The 20,952-nt window shown below is 40.7% G+C and overlaps 1 long non-coding RNA gene across 1 annotated transcript in view; it reads right to left on the bottom strand.

Moving 5' to 3' along the window:
• Positions 1-20,952, bottom strand: part of LOC121668436 — a 203,741-nt gene that overhangs the window by 132,991 nt on the left and 49,798 nt on the right. The window contains exon 3 of the long non-coding RNA XR_006017377.1: positions 4,194-4,255. This is a non-coding gene — a long non-coding RNA (uncharacterized LOC121668436). The remainder of the gene's footprint in view (positions 1-4,193; positions 4,256-20,952) is intronic.

Here is a 20,952-nt window from a genome sequence, read left to right as displayed (position 1 = left end):
CAGAAATAAACAGCTTTACCTCTAGAAACACAGATTTCTATGTAATCACTTAAAGGTGAAGCTATAAATCATTTTTTTATCCCTTCCAGCCTTTTTAAAGTTACTGGAACTGGTTGCCTGTAAATTAAAACTCCACAACAACTCTACGGTTTAATTTGCAAACAATATTTAATTACAGGAATGGCTATGAGAAGAAAAAAAAATTTGCATATGTCTGTCATCATTTTTATGACTATTTGTGGCAGAAATGTTGATGCACAATTTGACAAAACTGTCTGTGGATCTGGAAGACATCTGATTCTGGAGTAGAAACAGTACCACATGATTTCTCTAGTCAATCAGTCCAGAATTATGGCAGAAATTTAGTGTTTCAACTATTGTGGCCTTTAGTGTTTGAGCAATTACCAGGCTTAAATACAGGCCTCTCACAGAATAATAGCTATGACACAGTCATGGAATGTCAAAGTACATTCACAGATCATTCCTTGGAAAAATTCAGTGCCAGTGTTTCTAGAATACAAATGGTGATATGCATATCTATAAGGTAGATGCAAATGGATTCATATCAACTTCTTGGAAATTAATTTGACCCAGGAAAAAATCCCCAAACTTTTCTTCTCTTTGTATTCCCAAGGAGCTGCCAAGGCTTGTCACCAGACCTGCTGTTGGCATGGCTATGACTCAATAGAGGAAATACCCTGTCAGTCTGGACAGCTGCTAATCCTGGCCTTGTGTGCAAGTGTATGGAGAGGGGAAAGATGTAGGACAGAAAGAGACATTCCTAACACATGCAAAATGATAACACATGGCAGAATTACAAAGAGATTTTCTTTTCAATTGCAGTTGTGTCCCACAGCACATTCCCACTGCTGCTGTCTTGCTTACAGGTTCCCCCTGACACACTCAGGGGAAACACCACTTGTCTTGTGTTTCACAAGATGGAAGGTGTTGCACTAGGTCTGAACTCACCAAAGTACTACATCACCCTGCATTTCTCATCACAGTCCTGAAATGTTTTGCTACTGGAAAGCTTTTAAATCTACTTCTTCCTTCTGTGACTCTGTACATAGACCAACTTTTGGGCACTAGAGGCTTCTAACAAACATGGGGCTGGGATGAAGGAAAGGAAGGACAAAACACATCCAGTAATATATGTTGTATCTAATTAACGTAAATTGGCAGTGCTCTCACCACATCTTTGACTTTCAACTCAGCATGCACTCCATTCTGTCCCAATCTGTTCACATCACTATGCAGCAACCTTTTAACCTGAATTTATGGACAATGTTAAATGTTTTGCCTGTCTCACAGTCACTTGAAGCTTCCTGCACTGTTTCCTCACTTCTCTCCTTCAGAATCACTGCTTAGTATGGGGAAATTATGCTTCACTTACTTTCTTCTGTAAGAATAAAAATGTGAAGATAAAACTCCAAGAGTGCCAAGAAATGTTTCTGCCCATTAGAAATACTGGTCTGGTTCTAGCTAGTCCAGCCTGGTCTTCAGGTGGGAAGACTAAATAATGTACCTCACAGCAATAAGGCACTGGTAACTTTTCTTCAGAGAAAAATATTTTATTTACATGTGCTTGGTATTGATAATTGACCTTCTAGTTCAAAGCTGAAGTGCTACTCCTGAACCCAGCTACAACTAAGTCCCGAGTATTTGTTCTTTTTGACATGTTAGGATTACATTTATTGAACTTAAGCTTTATTTTTAATTGAATGCTGATGCACGATCTTACCACTTATTAGCCTTTTTTCTCTTTCTTGTTGCAGACCCTTAAGCATTCCAAGCACCATTCCTCCTTAAAAATAAAGCTCCTACTTGTTTGCTTTTTCATTTCCTTAGCCAGACTTCAGATTGCATTTTCCTGAACACCGCAGCTATTTATCCAGGAGAAGGACTAAAGGACAGATTCCTTCTGACATTCTCAGCATGCTGCTGTGAAGGCTTCTGGCTTCAAGGGCCCATAATAATGGAAGATGAAAGCTTTTTAACAGTTCACCTTCTTGAGTAAATTACCAACATACAAAGTTCAAAATAGGTTCAAAATTCATATTCCCCTCCTCAGAAACTGACACCAATGAAAGCAAAATGTATCATGACCACCACACATTTTTGCATTTACATACAGCAGAGAAAAAAATTACTTTTTTCCAAAGGAGAAAAAAAGAAGTAAATAAAAAGGCCATTTTATAGGGCCTAATTTCAAGGATATTTCAGGATCCATCCTCCATTATTTGTGCCTGGATTAATATCTTCAGGCACATAAATCAGCCAATTCTTCAACTTGGCTTCCTTAAATTACTTTATACATAATTCAAGATGGAACTAAATTCTTTTCTTCTTACTTGCACCCTCCCTCTTTACACCTGCAGTCAGTCATACTACTACGTTTTGACAGATAGAGTGGCTCAGTGGCTTTTAAACCCTCTGACAGTAGCAAATGGAGAAACATTTTTTAAGCACGGCCATTCCTGTGGCTGTGGGCAGGGGGGAATTCTAATTTCCATCAGTAAAACTTGTGAGCTGCAAGGAGTACACTGAGCATTGGTACCACAGAGTCCCTGAAGCCATGGAACCATCCAAAGCGCTCAGAACAGCTCAGGCACTTTGTTCCACTGACCCACATTCACCACCAGGCCCTGCCCATTCAAATAAGCTGTTTATAGTCCCCTAAGTCCCTCTATCAGTTGATGCTTGTCACTGGTTAGCATTCTCAAATACCAAGGATATTTCCTAATTGCAAATAGGTAAGGACCTCAGATGTTACAGCAAGGGAGCAGTTTGATTAATGTTGACCAATATATGCAAAAAAGTGAAGAAAAGAGTCACCACTTCCTTTTAGACATCAAATACGGCACTTTGCACCAAGGAAAATCCCCCACTGAGTTTGTAATTGCCTGGTAGAGGACAAGTAAAAAAGGAACTCAAAGAGTTTAAAACTTCACTGATCTGTCATAATATTAACCATTTTCCAACTTTTACATGGCCCTGAATAGAAGATAGAGCTAAAAGCAAAAATAAAATGTAAAAATTCCCCAAACTCCTTCATCTTCACATGAAGATGGATTTTTGCAATGAATGAATAACCTCTTTCACTTTTAATTTAGGCCTACCCATCAACATGGCTGTTATTATTCACAGCAGCAAAGTGATGCCACACTACAGCAGAAATAATAGCTGCATCTCTGGGTTCTGTTTTCCCCAAGAATTCACAATGTTATTTAAATAAGTCTAGTATGCCATAGGTACAGCAGACAAGGCTGCTTTTAATGAAGGGCTATTTTTATTTCTGTCCCAACTTTATATAATATGACTGGAATTTGCTTGTGGAAGAAAGGATCATTAACAGCATGCCATCTCTCCCCTGCATGCAAGGACTCATGACACCCTTGGACATTTTCAGTAGTCATGTTGACATCTATATTCTACCAAGAAGCACTATGTCGCTTACTAAACAGCACAGGAAAGACATTATCCTTGATGTTTCCATAATACATGATGCAGTGTTTTCCTGAGAGAAGCAAAGCAAGAAATAAATCTACTGCCAAGTAAGTCACAAACTGTGGAAAAGCCATCAGCTTCTTCATCTATGCTTGCCCAAGACCAAGCACAAAGGGATGCCACTATCTGGCTTGTGACTGGGACTCTGATCCTGCTGCTACACAGGACCATTGGGTCTTCTCTCCTGCATGGCAGGGGAGTGAATTATAGCATTGAGTAAAGCTTTCCCTGATCTAATTCCACAGCTCAGTCTTACAAAAGGACGTTAGTGAGACGCCCAGACCACGTGCTGCTATGATAAGCACTGGGTGCTCACATCCCCAGGGCCCACCTGACCGCTCCCTACACGCTTTCCATAGGGATATTTTAACTCAGAATCCAGAGGAGGTTGCTCTGCAAAACTAGCTGAAACAATGTTGTATGTGTGCTTCCCAGGTTACTTTTTGAAAACAAATGCAAATATCTTCAGTCTTATTATTGACACATAAAATAGTATAGAAAAATTAATTACAAGTGATACAAGAGGCTAAGTTATTATATGGTACTTAGAATTTCCATCCTTTTTGTGGACAGCCTCCAAGTGTATTTATATTTCTTTGGGTGAACTTCTGTAGCATATTCAGTATTTCTCCCAAAGAGATAATTTGGGATGTACCAACAAATGCAACTGTAAACATATAGCCTACCTTTCAAGACAGTTGACAGCCAGTTGTGATGGAAGATAGAGTCATCTTACTGTAATTCAGATCTGCTGAAAACCAAACAGAGAATTAAGGAATGAACTGGAAAAGCACCTTGATGTGAAGATCTCTGTTTAACCACCTCAAAAATAACTGTTTCTCTGCTTTCAGATATATTATTGGCTTACTTATTCCCAGTCTGTGGGGTTCACCTTAAAGGCGTTATTTAGAGCTGCTGCATTCAGGGGTAAGTGATCACTAATCAGAGAGGAAGTAGGGAAATGTTACATAACTCAGGGAAAGGATCTCCACAGCAGGCTCTTATCCACCAACCAGAAGCAATTTTGGAACTTACCACAACTTGCAAGGAGAGGCTAATATACAAATAAAACCCAGATGGACAGGCTTTCACTGGTACAGATGTTTTACCTTTTCACTGACTATTTGCAGAAGATACAAAATACACCAGGTCCTGAAGAAAAGGCTATCTTGAAGTGTGTAATGAGCACTGCCAGGAGGCAAGAAGTTTCTTCCAGGACCTGGTTCCCAATGCCTTAAGGCTGCAACCCACTGAATCAGTGCAGGAGAGGTTCTGCCTCCAAGTAAGCTGTAGAGGTAAAAGAAATGAAACACGCCATTTAGGAGGTAGGGCGCCTGGAAGACTCTGAAGCTTTTTGCTCCTAACTTGCTGAGAGATAACCTTGCTGAGAAACATGAAAGCCCTGTAGACTGCCTTTCATATTTTATGCGCAGGTATTCCATATAGCCAAAATGAAGAACACATTCTGAATACCTACCAACCTCAAAAAATGCTCAAAATAGTAGACACACCCCTAAATTCTACTGAAGTTAATATAATTTTGCAGTTCAAATTTTGAACTTTATGAACTTTTATGATTGCTGAACTCAGAGTTTTATAGTGGCCCAATTAGGTATTCCATATAGAAAATATTTCAGCCTGCAGTGCTGTAAAGATGGGATCCTTTTTGAGCAATATTCTGTTTTAAAATAAAAATACATGCCCAAAAGTCCATAATATTACAAGGAACCCAAGTCTAAAAATCTTCCTAAAATCAAGCATGTGTTTAAAATTATGCAACTTGTATCAGATTTAGGGCTTATAAAAATAAACTACTTATTCAACAAAAAGTAGGTTTATGTCACAGTTGGAACACAATAGACAACTTATAGTTTATTCAGAGGAACCACAAGTGATTTTTGTTTCTATCAGTATAAGTATGTTGTGCATCACTTACATGTGCGTGTAACAGCAGTTCCCAAACTTTGATCATTTTACTCATTTCTACTGCAATGCACAGATAAGTGATTAGCTCCCCATTTCTCTGATTAAAGTAGGTAGCAAGGAAAGATGTGTGAACAGTATGTTGCTAATGAAAAAATGTGGGTGCCAAGAATGAATTGCAATAATTGTAATATTTGATATTAATAAAATGAGATAAAGAAATTAGTGACATACTTTCCCAGCTGCTCACTCAGTCACCATACTGATAGGTAAGCTGCTCAAGACTTATGTATTAGAGACTTAATACAGCTAATAATAAATTATAATGAAGTCTGAGCAAGGTATATGAAAATGACTGTGTCCACATGACACTTTGTACTGCAGGAGGAAAGGCTGAGTCAGCAGGAGGCTGGAGAGCTGTAGTAATGAAATGAAAATGAGCTTTTCAACTCAAGGAACATCAGAGAGATGGAGTTCTAACTCCCAGTGAAAGCCAGCAGGCAGAGCATATAACCCACCTGGCCCTATACAAAGTGATAAAGTAAGAAAAATGCAAGCCCTCTCCCAGCACCATGCCCGGGCTGGAACGGTGTGCAGAAAACATTTTACTGCAGCTTTGTGCCACGTTATCTGCAGGGCTTCAAGTCTCTACTGCAGGGTAGGATAGTTAGCTTTCCTATTAAACATGGCAGGATACGGCTGGAAGCTGAAGCAGAAGAGATTGTGTTTAATGAAACTTCCCTGGGTCTTACACTTCAGTGGTATATTAAGACCCAAAAGCATTTTAACCGAAACCTTGGACTTTTCTGTAGAATTCAAAATACAGACCCTGTGTTCCAGTTTAGCAAATGAAGGATGTAGCAGTCTATCTCTTGTTGAGAAATACTTTTTTCCAGGTATCTGAGTACAACCCTTGGGGTGACTAATCTTCTACCTCAGTTTGAAAATCCCAGCTCCACTGGTATTTTAGCTGGGGACAGGAGTGTGCTTTTGAAGAGACTCTCCTAAGCATTCCCCGTTACTTCATTTTGCTTTTCACTGCAGGGCAATCTCAGAGCACACAGGGTGTGTTCATTTGGGATGAAACTAAACTGGGGTGCCCTGAGTGTGCTCCATTGCTCATGGGCACTCATTCAGCAGGGTGGAAGTGCATCTTTAAGAGGGTGTTAGTGTGGATGTCGGGTCTCTTGCATTCTCTGCTCACCTCTGCAGGATCATCCCCCCTGCAAATACACAACTGTGCACCATACATACAATATAATATAAATGCCAATATAAACCCCTTTGTACAGCTTCACAGGGACAAGAAATGTAAGAGTAACCAAGGGCATATAGACAGACTAGACAAGCATATTGTACCTATGAAATGCTCCTCACCATTACTGCAAGCACTAGTCTTTGCATGCTAGGCATGTAATTCTTGTCATGTTGTCTGTAGCATCATGACAGAGGTTATCATTTCTGGAGGGATGTGGGCTGAAGATGAATTAATTTCATATGTATTCAGATATTTTCATTTTCTCCCACATAGAAGAAACAAAACGAGAGGCAGATTAGAAGGAAAAACCTTTTCGTTTTAAACACTCTTTCCTAAAATTAAGTATTTTCTCTGGAACAGCATATTAGACTTCCTTAAAAGAAGACCTGAATAGTGAATAATAAATAAAATAAAAATATTTATTTCTTTAATAATGAGATGCTGGAGCACTATATAAATTTCTTTCCTTTGTTGTTGTTATTATTACTTGATTTTCCATTTCAGTGAAAAACTGTTTGATACTTGGAACCAACAAAGAGGCATGCTTCTGTTGAATAATGCTAATTCATATTCAAGCTGTGCTACCTAATTACAATGCATTTTCATGGTACCATCACAGATTACCATGGGTGATTCTTGGTCAGTTACAACTTACTTAATTAGCAGGAACTTAACTGTTACATTTTTTGACTTTTCATGGATTGAATAGGGTACACCCTCCGGCTCTCATGATCAAACATACTCCCTCCACAAAGTATAGGATTAAAGCCATTACCTTGATCAAATCACAAGCAAGCATCTTTTTGCTTTGCTCCACAATTGTAAAAATGAAAGCAATATTCGCAAACCAAATGTATTACAGTGAATAAAAAACTGACTCACTCCTGGAAAAGCAAAACACAATGTATCTGAGGAACTTCACCCTAAAAAGCTTCATTCTTGAATAATTTTAAGAGTATTTTTAGATATTAGTGTAGGTGTTGGGGAAAAGCCCACATTGCTTTAAAGTCTGCCTTTTGTTTAAAACACCATTTCAAGAGATGATGTTATGCAATTAGAAAGAAGAAAGGAAAAGAGTCTTAAACCAAGTGGTTCAACCCAGTTATAGTAATAGAATTTCACACAGCCTGTACAAGGTTCCGTCTTAGAAAGCTTTAGAAATATTCAGGTATATAGTTTAGTAGATCATTGAGATTTATGTTCATGTTAGATGAAAATATCAATATAAATCTTTCTTTCCAAACAGGTTGAGACCAAATTATTCTCTTTACAAGTAAGTCTCAATCCATATGCCTATATGACTCTGTCTTAAATACCAAGTCCTAAAATACTGGAATCTTAAATAGATGTTTTTGCTACCTGCCTTAGATTAACTGCAGTCCTTTGTGTCATGCAGTGGGCACTGTATCAAAGAAAAAATCCATCTATGTCTAGGAAGAGGCTGAGCTGGTACTGGAAGGATACTGTCTATAAAAGAAGAATAATACAGCAAAGGAAAACCAACATTTTTTTCCACAAACCTTAGAGACAGTTTCTGAGGGAGAAAAGACTCTTTACTTTCAGTGCTGCTTGCACTCCTTACCCCTCTGCTTAAGACTGCCAAAAAACTTACACATACCAGGTCGCATCAATAGGACTTTCCACACCAACGTCTTTTTTTCTGAGGACAGCCATTAGCAGATACTGAATGGAAGTGGAAGGACAGAGAAGGCACACAATCATGTTTTGTTCTGATATTCCCTCTTCACTTCTGGGAGTTTGGGGACCACCAAACTAGGAGGTTACACCCACAGCATGGTGCTTTACAGGTTGTCAGCCAGCTTCTTGCCATGAATCCCCTGGACTGCTTTTTAACCCAGTTATATTTTGTACACTAATAAGCTCAGGCTTCAGTTTATGGATGAATTCTTGGTGTGGTTTAAACAGCTTTCACGGGGTATCCCTTATCTCTAGACATGTGAGAAGCAGTTTAGAGAGAAAGGGGAAGAGGGACTACAGGATTGAAGAAGATCAAATCTCTGTCTCAATGGGCTTCAAATCACAGAGGCTTTCTGATGATATCGGAAAATTTGTCCACTCTTCTCTGTGTGTGCTTACCTGGACACGAATATCTGAATTATTTAAAGTCTGTGTAAAACAAGACCATGTAAGTTGTTGCTCTGGCTTCCAGCTGGAGCCTCTATTGCAATATATGACCCCCAAAACATGACCTTTATCTCTCAAGAAGGCATGACTTTGCAAAATTTTTGCTTTTTGTACCATAGGTCTGTCAAGAAAACTAAACTAGAGATTATTGGGAAAACACACTCCACTGGGAGCTTGGGGCTACTCAGTAAATATGGCAAACAGGTTACAAGTCAGATTTACTCCAGTGGAGCCTGCCAAATGGTGTCACCAGCCATATGGAAGATTTAATGTCTTCTCATGTATCCAGCTCAGAAATCTTCACACTACACCACAGATACTCCCATCAACTTCTAAGAAGGAGGTGTTTTAGGACAGCAGAACCTTAACAATGAGAAAAATAAGGCTTTTGAATTTTACTATTTTTTTTAAATCTGGCTGGAAAAGCTCAGTGCCTGTATTTTAGTTCCTTTCCTCTGCAGCTCAGCAGAGGTAACAGAAATGACAGGGTGGCAGGCAGGCAAGTAGGCTGATCGCATTAACTCACATCCTAAATAAATAGCAAAGGCCTTTCCTTTCAACAATTTATGCACTGACAGGCCACTCCAGCAGCTAACACATCTCTACCGAAGTCCAGAGTGCCACCTCCAAAGAATACTTTACCTTTAAGGATACAACAGATCCAAAGCTCAAAATTAAAGATTAAAATATTTTAGGTAATGACAACAACATACATATTTAAACTTAGTTCCAAATGCAACAGGGTACTTATTTACCTATGAAGTCCTAAGGTCAGATCTTTTTTTTTTTTTTTGCTAGAAATACTAGGAGTTGTGGGAAGATGTCCAAGAATTTTAATGTTAGCAGCTCACCATGTCTATTCACCTGTCAGGCGCTGCACCATATTTAGCAGCTCCTGTCACATCCATGATGACATTTGTCATTGGATTGCCATTTTTGCCTATTCCTGAATACCCTGCAGCTGCTTCTCTGAGAGTGAGTCATCCAAAACTGTTAAATCTGAAAGCCAGTCTCAGCTTGGCTTCCAGCAAAACCAACACATATGACAAATCATCTACACTTGTGTGAAGGTGGTGGAGGTGTTCAAGGGACTTGTAGTGAAACCCTAAAGTACTGTGGGGAGGCAAAGATTCTAGCACCTGTATTAAAATGCCCTAGGGTATATTACCATGTCCTGCAGCCGTAGGGAGGAGGAGAGAAGATCCAGCAGGCAGGAACTGTGCAGCAAGATTGATTTATTTAATTATTTTACAAACTCTTTTATAGACTTTTTTCTTCATATATTTTCTTTTCGTCTAATTGGACGAGGATCAACCACGCCTTGGGGGTGATTGGCTAAAATCCTAAACCATCCATTGTCAAAATATTTTTCTACTTCACTATAAACAAGACTTTTCAAGGCTGCAGGTGTTTCATTGTTTACAGAACTCTACTATCTCTTCTGTGAGAGAGAAAAGTCTCATGGACTTAGAAAATAGCAAGAAAATTCTTGCTAGCAGCATTTTTGTATCCACACACCTGCACACTTTGCATGGTGTGGAAGCTCAATAACTCCACTGTAGTCTCCTGGGGGCCAACCAGGAAAGTCAGTCAGCACCACGTCATGAGCTGCAATTCAATTGTGGTGAGACACCTATTCCTTAAAATAGGCTTGATGGGCAAGAAGAATCCCATGCCCTCACCCACTGCAAACTTGATATGATCAGCGCTCAAGTTATGCAGATGTCCCCATTCTCCCATACGCAGAATTCACAGAATCACAGAATATGCCAAGCTGGAAGTAACCCACAAGGATGATTGAGTCCTGATCCCTCACAGGACCACCCCAGAAATCCCACCATGTGCCAGACAGCATTGTCCAAATGCTCCTTGAAATCCTTCAGGCTTGGTGCTGTGATCAGTTCCCTGCGCAAACTGTCCCAGTGCCCAGCCACCCTCTGGGTGAAGAAGCTTTTTCTAATACCCAACTTAAATCTCCCCTCACACAACTTCAGGCCATTCCCTTGGATCCTGTGCCTGCTCACAGAGAGATCAGTGTCTGCCCTTCATCTTCCCCTCACAAGGAAGTTGCAACTGCAATGAGGTCTCCCCTCAGTCTCCTCCAGGCTGAACAGACCAAGTGCCCTCAGCCACTCCTCACACGGCTTCCCCTCAAGGCCCTTCCCCATCCTCACTGCCCTCCTCTGGACACTCTCTAAGAGCTCAATGTCTTTTTTAAATTTTGGTGCCCAAAACTGCCCCCAGTATTCAAGGTGAGGCAGCCCCAATGCAGAGCAGAGCAGGACAGTCCCCTCCCTGGCCCAGCTGGCGATGCTGTGCCTGATGCCCCCCAGCACCCAGCTGGCTCAGGTTCAACTTTCCATCAACCAGGACCCCCAGGTCCCTTTCTGCAGTGCTGCTTTCCAGCATCTCATTCCCCAGTCTGTCCATACATCCAGAGTTGCCCCTCCCGTGTGCAGAATGGAGCACTTTCCCTTGCTAAATTTCACATGGTTGGTGATTATCCAGTCCTCTGATTTATCAAGGTCTCTCTGCAGGGCCTTCCTGCCTTCCAGGGAGTCAACACCTTCACCCAGTTTTGCACAGTTGCTCAGTGTCCCTTCTGGTCCTGTGTCCAAGTCTTTTATGAAGATGTTGAAGAGCACGGCGCCAAGGACGGAGCCCTGTGGAACTGCACTAGTGACAGGTCACCAGTCTGATGTCACCCTGGTCACTATAACCTTTTGTGCCTGACCCTCAAGCCAGTTGCTCACCCATCACATGATGTGTTTATCCAGCTGTGCGCTGGACATTTTGTCCAGAGGGATCCTATGAGAGACAGTATTGAAAGTTTTACTGAAATCCAAAAAGATTACATCAACTGATTTCCCTTGATCAGCTGGGGGGGGTTACTTTGTCATGTAGTTACATTATACCAGAATCAAAGTCAAATTTAAGATCCAATCTCACCAAACTAGGACAAAACACTAAGCAGTTATGAATGCTATATATGTAGAATACTACATACGAAGACATGTGCATACGAAATTACGTGTTTATGCACATGAAGCTTCTAAGGAAGGTGCCTTCTGATCAATAAGAATATTAAGAATTATTTAAATTAATTTCCAATTGATCAATCTTTATATCATTGAGAAAATATAAAATGGAGTTCAGCTGGACATAAATTGATCACACTAGGCAGCCTCTTAAATTCTAAAAGCAAAAAAATTTGTATTTGGCTGCAGAAATTCTTTCCAACAGCAACAAGAAATAAACAATAGCAATGCATTTAGTTACACACATATGGGAATGAAACAGCAAAGTTATACGCTGACATTTTGCCAGTCGTTTGCTGTAAATGGTGCATTTTTAAGATTGCCAGTGATAATCACCAATTTCTTGATGTTCAATGCCTTCCCCTACAGTGATGTTCCCAGAGGCCATTTGAATTTTGCTTGGGGAGGTCCCAGGAGGTAATTTTATTTGGTTTCCGACTTTTCTCTCCTGTAGAAAATCTGATAGGATATTTCAAGTGGTAAATGTTGATGTTCTATTATTACTTTGCATATTTCAGGTTTATAACTGAACTACTGAGTGACATTAGACTATTTTGTATGTTTCCAGCTATTCCAATTCTTTGCTTCATAAACTTCTGAAAATAATAAAATCTTGTTTTGATGGAGCAGCTTCTAAACATGACCACAAGGTAAAATACCAAAAGCAAACCTTCAGGCTGTTTATGTAAGCACTAGGGGAGTGATCAGAAGGTAAAACAAAGAAGTCTCAGGAGTATATCAATCAGTGGCAACATTTTCTATTGATTGATTGATTGATTGATTTTAAAATATTAAAAATAAAAAAATAAATCCTTAGAATATACATTTCAGGCTACCAAGTGGACACCACACTTTTCTTTCTCCCCTACACAGACTTCATCTCTTTCATTCCTCTCTCAAAATTCTGATTTCAAAATGATTTTGTCATCTAGGCTTTTTTTTATCATACAAGAATAAGGTTAGGCAGCCCAAGATAAGCTCAACATTTACGTATTCAAATCTGCATTTTGCAGGCACTTCTGCTCTTTTGGCATTGTTACTGGTCCTCGGTTTCTGTTCTTCCTAAGATGAATTGCAGAGTCTTCCTGCAGCCTGGCACTGGTCAGGCCTGATGAATGTGTCCCTTTGGGGTCTGGACGTGGTCAGAGGAGACACATTCTCTCCTGTGAGATTCCTGCTGCAAAATTGGGGAATATAATTCACCAAAGTCTTGAAAATCTAGAAGTGTTAAATCACCAAGATGATTAGGGGTCTGGAGCATCTCATTTATTAGGAGAGACTGAGGGAGCTGGGTCTGTTTAATCTGGAGAAGACTGAGAGGGGATTCGTTAATGCATATAAATGTCTCAAAGATGGGTGCCAAGAGGATGGTGCCAGACTCTTTTCAGTGGTGCCCAGTAACAGGATGAGGAGCAATGACCGTATACTAAAATACAGGAAGTTCCACCTCAACACGAGGAAGAGCTTCTTTACATTGAGGGTGGCAGAACAGGCTGCCCAGGGAGGTTGTGGAGTCTCCCTCTGCGGAGACATTCAAAACCCACCTGGACACATTCCTGTGCTACCTGCTCCAGGTGACCCTGCCTTGGCAGGGAGTTGGACAGGATTATCTCCAGAGGTGCCTTCCAAATCGAACAGTTCTGTCACTCTGCGAAGAAATGCATTAAAAACTCGCAGTATCTCAATATTCACTTATGGGAGAGCTGCGTCAATGGCATCTGTGAGGGCACCACTGGCTCCCAGTCAGCCAGGACCATGGAGGGCTCCCCATGCTGGGGACAGCAAGGCAGGGCCTGCAGCCCAGCCTAGCCCAGACAGGAGTGGGGCAGCCGCAGGATAATGGGGCAGCCCCAGCACCAGGCATCTCCATGGGGCCAGGAACAGGAATGGCCTGAGGCTGGGCTGGGACATGGAGCTGCAGCTGTGCCTGGCTCAGGGCCCATGGCCAGGCAGGGCTGCGGGGAGCTAGAGAAAGGCCCTGCTGCAGCACCCCTGGGGCAGGGGCTGGCATGGGGTCCCAATGGGGTCCCGAGCCCCGGGCAGGGGACGGGGCGCCCGGAGGGGGCCGAGTTGGCACAGGCAAGACTGGGGGTGTGCTCAGGGCCCTGACAGCACAGGGTATTATTTACATAGCTTTAGGCCAAGGATTAGATAGTGAGACACAGTCTCTCCAAAGCTGAGCATCTGGTGACTGACGAGAAGCAGTGTGTCCAAATTAGATTTGCTGGTTAATGTTTGGGCTGTTTTCAGAGGGCTGGTACTGAGTAAGGCTGATTTGATGTTTTCTATTTTGCACAACCTTCTTTCCTCACTACTGTGCTGATGACAGAGCCAGCTCTAGGCATGAGAACAGTGTTTCTACTGTCTAGTGTATCTGAAGGGGCAGATTGCTCCAGCCAGCAAAACACACGGCCTTGTAGGATGGCTGGTGAGTCTGAGGAAGATACATGTAGGAAAGCAGGTATTTCTGGGGAAGAGTGGGCAGAAAGGCAGAGGAAATCTTCCTAAGAGCAGCAGTCCTAAGACCTCCAGGAATACCTCTCCCTGACAGTACACAAGCAAATCCCAGCTTGCCAGGGCTTTCCCTCTTTGCTCCCCAACCAAGATCATAGAATCAAAGATTCACAGAACGGATTAGGTTGTAAGGGACCTTTGAAGATCCCATAGTCCAACCTCCCTACCATGGGCAGGGACAAATACCACTAGATGTAGTTGCTCAAAGCCCCATCCAACCTGGCCTTGAGCACCACCAGTGCTGGGTCCCTGTAAGAAGTAGTGCTGCCTGGCACAGATTCAGTTCTGGCTTGGGCCAGTCTCTTCATGAGTGCACTTTACTTTTTAACTCAACTTTCTGGTGAAGTGTGAAGGTGTTGGAATTGCTCCAAACTTATATTCTCCTACAGATCATTAAAATGCCCACCTCAGTGAGGTAGCATGATGCCACAACAGTGGATTTATAAAGAGAAACAGATTGGCTCCACCCTGAGACAGAAAATTATCCAACTGGATAGATTCTGAATAAACAACTGAGTTTGGACTTTTATAGAAGGAGTAAGAAGAAAATATACAGGGAAAACAAAGAAATACTGATGTCTCAAGAAACTTTAATGCTAATTTTGCACATATTTTTCAGCAAGACTCCTACCGGGTCTTGAACAAATCCTCTATCCTCATCTCTTTTGAAATGATGTTTGCAAGCATGAAATCTAATATAGTAATGGTGTCAAGTAAAGAAAACAGTGTCTCCTTATGTGCAGTAAGATAGTTTACATGCAGCTCAAAGAGGGAAGATATTCTCCCAGTGCTCGATGGGAGATTTTTACTGAAAATAAATGAAATTCAATGAGATTTTTATTCTGATGTTAAAAGTTCAAGAAGTCTAGCCAACTTCTAAAAGCAGTTGAACTCCCTTCAAATCACTCTTCCTCTCAAACTTCTACTAAATAACATGTTTTCATATTAAACTTGATGGAATTTCAGAGCACTCAGTTGGGTTTTTTCCGAAGATAAATGAAAGTGTTAAGCTGTGGGCATGTTTTGTCAGATAGGTGTGTCACCTTGTGATTCTGCCAGACACCAGAGCTATAGAATAATGTAGATCAATAACAGTGCAGAAATCAGAAGTGGAGGCACAGCACTTTTACAGTTTGGTTTGGTTTGTTACAGTCATTTTATATTAAAGCCATTGAACTAGAAAAGAAGCAAGCGGCTATTTTAAGAACCTTTTCCAAATGCTGAAGATTGGGGTGAGTTTTACAAAAACAAAAAAGTTTTCCACAGATAAGCACCCAGCTTTTTGTATACTTTCACTGAACTACAGCACAGCACTGTACCATGATAGTCTTTCACAGACCTCTCTCCTCCTGAGGTTCCTAGGAAGGTTCCCAGGGATAGTTTCATAACAGTGTGGGACTTTATGCACAAAATTAGGCATCTGTTAATTAATGTAGGATTGCCTTTATCACAGAAGGTTACCAGGAATTTCCTAACAAGACAAATTCAAGGTGAAATAGCACAAAAAAGTAACTGAGATTAACTGAGGATATCAAGAAACAAACATGCTGATTGAGACAGCTTGTGCTCCAGCAGAGACAGACTTATTTTGTTTCCTGCAGAAATAAGATTACCATCGTTCAGCCACAAAACACAACCCTGCATTGACAATCTGCCTTAGTTTTTTTCCGTGTAACCTACTGCACATTATCATTTTCGGCTTAAAATTACCTGAACCAAAGAGGCCCCAAATGCAGGCACCCTCCTGAATGCTTTTATCAGAGAGAACACATTAGAGGTTAAAATAGTTCTAGCAACCTTAGTTTTCACTCAGATACTCAGAGCAAATTTTTAATCCACTCCCATTTCTCCTGAACAGAAAAAGGTTATTGCATGCAAGAACTTTTCCCCCAATTTTTATGCACATTAAGTAAAAGCCAGTGTTCCCCATTTAAAATGTTATGTAGCAGAGCACAAACTCCAAAAAGTCTACAGTCTAATCAAAAGGACAGAGAAGATCATTTTCAGAGGAATACCTCAAAAGGATATTAAGAACTAACCAGAACTCATGGCTTTTCAAAGTCCTTGGCCGAAAGAGACAGTTTCTGTATATTCTATATAGATACAAAAAGGAAAGGGAATTCTAATGTGAGAAGAGAGTCTGCTGAGAGGAAGGGACAGGTTGTTCTCAGCAGGCTTGAATATGAACAAACTCACAGGCAAGCTTTGAACCTTACCTCCTAATTGGTGTTGATATAAGAAGAGTGACTGTGTGCAAGAAAGGAAGATGATGCCCCCGTCCCTGAGGCATGCACTTCAAACCTGATTGAGAGAAATTTCTCCCTTGGTACAATCACCTCTACTTCAGTGAAACTCCAGCATAACAAGCATTTTATATGCACTGCAGAGGGACTAGAATACTAATTTCTAAATGGAAAATGATAAACATCTTCCTCTATTTAGGCTTCTGGCTATGACAGGGAAGGCAGGCATGGATAGAACTCCAAATAGAAATGCCTCTGCAGAGATGAAGGCATTCAATATCCAGTAAAGACACAGTTCTTTACAGCAAATAAATCCCAAACAACAAATTTTTCTGGTACTAGAACATTCATTCACAGAATGATCTTTTAAAAGCCATCACATTTGATTTTGCTTTTGGATAGTTAAAAAGTTATTATATCCCAAAAGGCAGAACATATTTGAATAATAAACTCCTTAATATAACAAGATGATTATGTATAAATATTTGCCCATCACAACAGTGTGCTTGAACTACTGCATCTTTAAAATTGTATTAGCTATCCACATATGTCAAACTGGAAGTGAGATTAATATAAGCAAGCGTCTCATTAACTTCCCTTCCTGCATTGGAAAAATGAGCCATGAACAAATTTCAGAAGTTATGAGGGTTAATTTGGATAAGCAGACAAAGTGTTGATGTTTGCCTGATTTATCTTTTGAGTCTGAACTGTAAACCTCATAAGCCTGAAACTCTACTTAATTTAGCAAGGTTTTCCTGATTTTTTAGCTCAGACAGAAATGAATGGGAGTTCATGAGATTCTTGTGCCTCAGGCAGGGGATGTACAGGTCTTGCAAGTCTGGATTTTTTGTCTAAGGTGGTTTTTATCAGCAGAAGAAGTCACTTTTCTGCCTTGCCAGTGTTCAGAACAGTAAATCACATTTTTAGTGAGCCTTTTTTTAATTTTTAAAATGGTGGTATGATGAATGATACATCTTTTGCCTGACTATTTTGAAAGCCACAATCAAGTGACAGACAAGGAAGAACTGCTAGCCTCATCTTTTGGATGTTATATAATGACTGCTCCCCATTGTCTCAAGAAGTTAATCTTACACACCTCAGGTTATTGACAGACAGAAGTTTCTCCTCCTTCTCTCCACCTACACTGACTATGAGACACGTTGGTAATTCTAGTGTGAGCATGCCATCCATGCTTTCATCTAGTGTGGGGGAGTCAGAAGATGATTGGGCAAGGCACTGCAGGAACCAATCCCTTCAGCTTGAGGAGAGAAAAGATGACTTCTAGCTCTGATCCTGAGAGAGGGAAGAAGGAAGACCTTCCTTTTGGGACATGTGGTAGAGGGAGGGACGATGGCAACAGCAGGAAACAAAATGATGAATGCAAAATTCCCAAGAGACAGGACTGCAGCACAGCTACAGCATATTGGGGGCAATGGTCAGCACACAGGAACTGGCTGTACTTTCAGACTGTGAAACCAGACTTGTCTGACCCCTCTCAGTGTTCTGACAATAATAGTAACTTTTCTCTGTGTTTGTTCCCAGGGACATTCCAGACGGTTTCCATCATACTGCGTATGATCCTTGTAGACCATGAACAGTTCTGAACGGAAATACATTAATAAAATCACCACTGACAATTTAAAGACACCCAAGTTTTATCAGCTGCAGTAAAAAGAAATCTGTCCAGCTGAGCCTGCAAGGTTATGCTAGTGCTAAAATAGATTGCAATTAAAGAAACTATTAGACTATTAAAGAAAACGGGATTGTCTTCAAGATACTGTTTTTTCCCCAGAAGGAGCTCTTCACCATACAACCACATCTACTGGCAAAGGACAACTGGGAAGCAGTTGCTTCTGCTTGATTTACCTGAACTTTAAATAAGTAATAACAGTTTCTCACAGAATGAGCTTTGCATCCGTCATTCACTTCTACCCTGGTAGCACCCTCACCTCTGTTCTAGGCTCAGTAACTTTTTTGAACATGATACAAAATGTATTTGACAGAAACCACTAGTTTTATTTAGAGCCAACAGCAGTCCATCCACTTCATGCCCATAGATACAAGGATTGTTAGCACGTAAGTGACAGAGCAAATAAAATTATCCTATAAAATTCAGTCTTAAATGGATGCTAATTATTTAAGATGTCCCAGGGCACTTTGTGGGCAATAAGCAAAAAATGAAAATATCATTGCTTCCTAAGACACATATTTAAATTCCAGTATCTTGTCTTAAAACAAATAAACTAACCAATCAACCAACCAGAGAACAAATCTGCTGAAGGCAAATACAGATTCCTCTGCCTTCCTATCAGGATGACAGTAAGCCTTAAATGAAGAAGGTTCATCTCTTTTCAAGTGGAATTTAGTGCTTTCCCCACCAGGTTATACATATAAGCTTGCACTTGAATGAACATACACTTTTCATCTTCGTGATGAGTTATGCAGAAAGAAAAGACAGATCTTGCATATGTCTTTCCTTAAGAAAATTTTGTATTTACATGAATCTGTTCACAGCTTAAGCCATTTCTTTCAGATATCTTCAGTTAAACAGTCCTGTTGTCTCTTCATTCCTTTTGCAAATTAGGCTGTCACTAGGTCATGCCTTGCTGTTTAGTTATTTTTAGCCTTTCCATTACACCTGGAGATGTTTGCAGCTAAAGTGCTGCCATCTGGAGTTGTTAATGGCATGCTGGTGAAAGTGTAATCACTGCATGACTTTGTTCTGCACTTCCCCGGGGTGCAGAAAAATGTGATACACATTTAATTTATGTTAGTTTGGGCTTACAGCTGCTCATGATCAAATGTTATAATATATACAGTTTGGTGCTCTCCTTCAATATCTTGCCATCAAAAATTACCTTTGACATATCAACAGTTCCTATCAGCACCAAAATACACCTGTATACACTAAAAATAGCTTTAGGCAAAACCTGTTTAATTTTTCTAGGAATTACAAATCTACGAGCCTTAGAAATCAAGATGCAATTATAGTCATCTTAGTAGGAGGTTCCTCTCTTGTTTGCATTGCCACTGATTTTGGGATTGCAATTTATCTCTGCTTCTCACTCACTTTAAGCTACAGAAAGGAGATTTTATCTGCATTATCTGATTTGTCTCTGTTATGTCATAGCGGAGAATGATGTATTATTGTCTTAGCTGTAGCAATTTATAAACCAAGAACCTAAATTCTGCCTTCCAGCCAGGGGCTGTATGTATAAGCTTGGGAAAGGACATTATCACGTAGGTGCTTTGCCGTTTCATTTGTTGTCATTTGGGGTTTTTTTTTGACTACAGCATTTTACCAGGGAACAATCAAAATCATGCTCATATTCAAAACAAATGCAATCTTTTTTCCATATTAACAAGTTGTTCTGACTCAAAGGAGACTTGGCCTCCTAACTGGAAAAAAAAAATGAAGTTTGAATTACAGAAGAGGAAGCAAGAAGAGCTTTAATAGGCTTGCAACTGCACAATTCATGGAAGAAGAAACAACACATGCAGCATGGTACCTGTTGTACAGAAGACCTATACTTTGAAGTGCTGAGCAGCATTATCAGTCACAGCTCTTGTCATTGCTCAGATGTATTCTGCCTAAGCTCCTTACTCTTGGAAAAAATCATTGATTTTCACAGAGACGCTTGATTTAATTCCGCAGACTGTACTCCACTAAAGAATGTACCCCTAGCTTGGCTCCATCCTCACAAGCTCTCTCTTCTTGGTCACCAAGCACCCCAAAATGCAAGTCAAGCTAGAGACAAGACTCACTCACTCTCACTCTTACGTGGGAGGTCTGCAGTGACTCTTCTCTCATGGCAGTCTTGCAAAGAGCCCAGAGGTGGAAGGATTTGCTTGAGTGTCAATAAATACCAGGTATGGGGAAAGCTGATGTTTTACAGAATGGAGGGAGCCTTCTCATCCCAGATAGGGAGCAGGAAGATTCTTCTGAGTCAACACACACACACAGATCCTCTCCCACATTAGTGCTGCCCAAGGAGGGGGCACAACAGTATCCCTGATGAGGCTGGGGCCTCCCTTTCAGTGCCACAGAAGCATCCAGCTCTCAGTGAAGTTCAGTCTCTACACTTAGGAGGCAATGCCACCCAGGGGGTTTGAGACCTCTTTTTCTCCCCCCTCACACAAAGTATATTCATTTGAGAAGCACCATTGTATAAAGGCAGCACTGAAGAGAAATCCCAATGCTTCGGTCTCAGGGCAAACAATAGAAAACTCAGCTGAAATTAGACAGTTTTGAAAAGCAGGGCATGTTGTTAGGTAGCTGTAGTGGTTTGGTCCAAAATACTCATTACTGTTTATCTGCTGTGAG

This window comes from Corvus kubaryi, unplaced genomic scaffold (genome assembly GCF_017639235.1).
Source record: "Corvus kubaryi isolate FWS band 111438036 unplaced genomic scaffold, C.kubaryi_AGA036_p1.0 133, whole genome shotgun sequence".
Lineage (NCBI taxonomy): Eukaryota > Metazoa > Chordata > Aves > Passeriformes > Corvidae > Corvus > Corvus kubaryi.
This window is presented reverse-complemented; position numbering and strand designations above follow the sequence as displayed.